A 5,448-nucleotide genomic window follows, 5' to 3' on the forward strand; every position below is an offset into this window, starting at 1 on the left:
CGTTAATTTAAGTAAAAATAAGTGAATAAATAATTATCTTCCTATCATTTATCATAGGGATTTCGTCATCGACTAAATCCAGAGTATGTCGATAATCACATAACACAGAAGTGTCATGGCAAACAATTACAATGTGGATATTGCAAAATAGAAAAAAGGCCTCTAAGCGTAACAGCAAGCTATTAATCAATGGAAACTAAATTAAAGCGTGTTGTACAATATATATTACCGTCATGTCAAATATTCTTATATAATTTTTAAATGTCAGTGGCAGTCGGGCAGTCTGTGACGGTCAGTGTATACTGCTCCATTTAAAACTCATATAAGAATATTTGACATTATGCTAGCATAATGGTGACATTACGTCTAATTGTAAGATGCAACATGCTTAATGCTCTCGCGGCAGGAGCTTACGGTATTCAAAGTCTCTATTTAGGCGAGATGTTGCACCGTCTACAGATTTCGTGATTAAATTCTGTCACGTATAAACAGATGTATATGTATGATGACAGATATACATCGTTTCGCAATTCTAATTTAATGATAAAATCTTTGAATTCGAAGACCGCAATAAGGAATTAAACGTAATAAGGAAATTGTTTTTTTTGATTCGTCAGACTTAAATCCAGCTCATATCGATGTCTCTAATATAATATCGAATAAACCGATGCAAATGGCTTTATAGTGACTAGACTCGTGCTTGTTAATGAGCTTGGGTGATATTCACGGTTAAGAGACAAAAGCGATAATATTATTGTCCTCGATATTATCCCTTTTCCTTCCCTCCAGGAGTAACGAAGATAGGTACACGAACGGGGAATTAGAATTAGATACTGCTGCATGACTTGTTCGCTTACTCATCTATTGAATATTGAAACGCCATTATCATAAACGATCAGACAGACTCGATAATAACTCGCTTGTGCGAGTAGAAGATGCGAGCTGCACTGCTAACCTATGGGTTAGATAAAATCGATTACAGGTTTTGAATATCGGTAAATATAAGTATACTAATTATGCAATTCGAGAGAGACAAACTTTAATTTTCCTTCTTGCGAAAAGATGATAAGAATAAATAAATTTAAATAGATTTAAACATGGTATGAAAAATCTAAAATAAATGTAACATAGAATATTAATGATAAAATGTTGTATAAAAAAAAAAATATTTGTTAAAAAAAGTGTCCCAAAATATAACAGATATTTTTATATGACATGTCTAATTCCGTGAGTTATAGCTAAACAAATTAAAGCAGTACAGAGTTTATCAATTATTGATACATTGAAAGCTTTCAATCAACCGTGGAAAGTTTCTCTAATAATTCTGTTATTTGCAAAAGAGATATCTTAAAGTTTCATATCTGCATAATAATAAAAATTGCTGAATGACTTTATATACATTATTTATATTTTTCCATTATTATCACACCTCCTCGCCGATTAATACTACCCCTTACGATACTCCATAAAATATCTTTTAAAGTCTTCAATTTATCAAGCATGACCAACCAGTTTATCATCTTTGAATGATCTGTCATGGCGATAAATCACTTTGCACGAAAAAACTTTATTACATTTTTGACGCTTTTCCAAGGATACAAAATATCCAGCGGAAAGATCATATGATCCGGCCTGTCCGAAGGTCATCATATTTCTAGCGCGATACCGGCGTTCACCTGACACTCCATCTCCCTCCCCAGGTTCCCTTTCAGGTTCATAAACCCTTCTCGTTCACTCTCCGTCGTCCTCTTACTCTTTTACCAGACCAACCGGGAGGGAGAAGGACGGAGAGGGAGTTGTAGGATGAATCAGAGAGGGACGGCGGAACTGTCAGTGCTGCATTGGTCCTCCTCGCATAAGGACTGCAGAGATCATCTGTGATTACCTCTCTCGCCGAGTTCTTTTTCTCGACACGACAGTGAGTTTTACTCTCTTTTTCTCTCTTGCATGCCTCGCTGCCGCGCCACGCCGCGTTGCATTTTATCCATTTGCTCTATCTCGAATGCTGTTTCAAGTACACAGCCTGTCTATCTTATCGTACAATTTTAATAATGTAACAAATATAGTCGAAAAGGTCGGGAAATGTAGAAAACTGATCTTATTTATCAATATCCGTATTTTCACAGATGTGATTTTTTTCAGACAATTTTTCAATTAACCGCCTTTATATCACGAATCATTAACGTTTTTCGGAGAACATAAATCAAATTTTGCATGCCAATCTAAATCTCATTAATTTATCGTGCTGTTGAAAGTTGGTTATAGAGAGTATTCTCGCTTCCAAAATACATCCATCTTTTATGAAATATAATAACTATCCCTAGCGTGTGTGCGTGTGTGTGTGTGTGTATGGTTAATGTCGTAACTAATGATGACGCCATTATCTTGTTCATCTTTTTCCTAAAATTGTGGTTGATGAGCTATGTAAAAACATCATTAAATTGTTAATTTGAACAAATATTTATTTTATGCACGCGATAAAATATTATGAAGCGCTCTTTTAAGATATACGCTTTGCCTCTCAATAATTTTAAAAACAATATATATATGTAAATATACACATAAAGTAATAAAAATAAATATTTTTTTTTAATTTAAATTTGAATTATCTTTAATATATCATATATTTACCACGTTTGCTGTAAGATATTTTTATGGCTACGAAAAGTCCGATCGCTAATCGTTATAATCTCTTATCAAAAACACACAGCAAATCGTCTCTCCGCATCCTTACAATGTACGAAATCATGCAGCTTGTCAAACGCTTAAATTCCGCTATAATTGCGCAAGCTAAAACGTGAATAAACGATGCGAATAATTCTCAAGTACCGCGCGCGTTTTACGTCAACCTTCTATGTTAGACTCGCGATAATTACTGGCAATTATTCGAAGAAAAAAAGAAATCGCGTCTGCGATGCGTCTGGTTTTGCCGAGCCGAGATGAAAGATAATAGCGAATCACAAAGCACGAATGTGAGAGCAGAGAGAATGGCCAGACGAATGTTCTTAAGATGCAACTACTTAATTGCACCGTTACGCACAACCCGTTAAATCATCGCAAACATCGCTGTTCTTTCGTATCGTCCTCTCAAAGACATCATTAAAAGCTACTATATAACGATAATTAACTCAAAGAGCTATATTGAGAGAATATTGTTTGTACCGTGTAATGCCATTTACCGTTTAATCAATGCAAATAAATTATAATTGAACTTGATTTAATTAATCGTAAGCTTAACTAAATAAATTTCATGGTAATAAAGATATCACGTATTTTAATTGGAATTTTATATATGGGAATTTTATACTTATACTATACAGTATTAAACTTCGACAGCATAAATTGTTTATATAAATTTGAGACAAAAATCCTTATTAGATCGTAATATATCGAGGGTTTCACCGCATAGGGTCGTAAGCCCGAAATCACAACTTTACGAGAACGAGAACAAACTAAAATCGAATTTTATACATAGAAATGAAATTTTCATACGTTTTAGATAAGAAGGCATTAAAAATAGTAATATCTCATTTTTAAAGAAATATATAATATTTTAATATCTCATTTTAATTAACATCTCATTTTTCAGAAAAGTGGGGATATGTGCCTTTGTTATGAAATCCTCGATATGTTATTCAAATTTATAAAAGAAAGTCAAAATTAATACTTGATGAAAACTCAGATAACGTATTCTGGCAAATAATTATTCCCTATCGTGCTTGTAAAAAGTTCAATACGAATTGCATTACGCATCGTGCTGTATTACTGTTTTGATGCATCAAACGCATTCAACTGCAAGAATGCTCGCGCCTTTTCTCCTCGTCTTCGAATCGAGCATGTGCATGCCATGTGCGAATAAGAACCTAATTGTGCACGCATGCACGCGATTCGCACTTGCCAGCCGGCAACGTACATGCACGCGCGAATAATAACATTGAAAATTCTAACGCCATAATTTGCATATCATTAAATCGCTATAGAAATTCTTATTTTTCACGATAAAATTTTGTAGAAAATATCATATCTATTATAATTATTATAACTATTGTTATAAATATTATTATTATACACTTAAAAAATTTAAGTGTTTCTCTGTCCGCGTTTTTGAAAACGTTGGTTACTTGTGCGATTTTATGCGATGCATAACTTAGTTTCACATTATTTGTTCACGTCCATTATTTCGCGCGATTTATCGACATAGATACGTCGTTTCGCAAACTTTATCGTAAATGACCGCGCGCGCGGTTTAATTATAGAAATGGAGTTGTGTACCTGAAGAGAGAGAGAGAGAGAGAGAGAGAGAGAGAGAGAGAACGGTGACCACATATGTATGGGAATAGCTTATGGTAATCCTCATGAAGAGTACGTTTGTAGTAAAACTATAAATAATCCATGCAATAAGAGCACATGAAAATCGAATACCTGAGTCACTGGACGTTTTCGTTCGCTTGTGCATATGGCATCGAATTCAGATAGATTCGTGAAAGTTTGCAAATCAAACGTATTTATTTTATTACTTGAATTGTGATTTAATTAAATGAGTAATTTATTTCTTTAGTTACAAATACGCCGTATATATTATACGCAATATAAAGAATTGAGACATTTATAGTAAATACGAATTAAATTTCAAACATATAATCGATTTACGTTTCTTATTGTTAATTTATGACATTCTTATATTATGTTGATTAATATGAAGATATATAATCAATTTAGCGTAATATATACTGTTTGCAATGCATTTATATTTTGCCTACAATAATCTAAACAACTAATGGATTTCTAATGCGATGATTTCTTGAACTATTTTTAACACAAGATAATGCAAGATATATCTTTATGTTCGGAGAAAATTGCAAATAAATTGTGAACCGCTATGTCTCTCTGTTCTTAACCATAAAAGTCTCACGATTACGTCAGAGTGAGTCACGATGCTTGCTGGCCTAAAAACATTTACAACGAGTCACCTCATGTCAATAATTTCCTGAAGAGGATCTCATCAAGGACGTTGAATCGCTGGATCGCACGAATTTTAATGAATCGCGTTATAGATGCATTGTTAAAAAAAAAAAAAAAAACATTAAACAGATATTCAATTAAAGTAATTATTTCTTTCATTATGTAAAACAATATAATATTTAAACATACATATATGCAAATATATGCAATATTTAAATATACATATATGCAAATTCGACACTTTTTCAATATTATCCCAAATCAGAATTTCTAATAATTCTTTTAAATTAATTGTTTTAGTTAATAAGTTAAAATATGGCGTTTTAAATAAATATTTCTAGTACATTCCAATACATTCCGATACTTTTATCATTTTCAGAAAATAAATTTTCGAATAAATATTTTATTTAAATAAAACGTTATTAAAATAATTATTTTCAAAATTATAAATTTAAAATATGTCCATCACACTGGATGAGAGACATA

General features: G+C 32.3%; 1 protein-coding gene across 1 annotated transcript in view; it reads left to right on the forward strand.

Annotated features, from left to right (window-relative positions):
- The first annotated feature begins 1,893 nt into the window (after window positions 1-1,893).
- The window catches only part of LOC115234903, a 26,877-nt gene continuing 23,322 nt past the window's right edge, over window positions 1,894-5,448 (forward strand). The window contains exon 1 of the mRNA XM_029806292.1: window positions 1,894-1,918. The gene's annotated coding sequence lies outside the window, so the exon portion shown is untranslated. The remainder of the gene's footprint in view (window positions 1,919-5,448) is intronic.

Source organism: Formica exsecta, unplaced genomic scaffold, assembly GCF_003651465.1.
Source record: "Formica exsecta isolate Colony F162 unplaced genomic scaffold, ASM365146v1 scaffold21, whole genome shotgun sequence".
Taxonomy (NCBI): Eukaryota; Metazoa; Arthropoda; class Insecta; order Hymenoptera; family Formicidae; genus Formica; species Formica exsecta.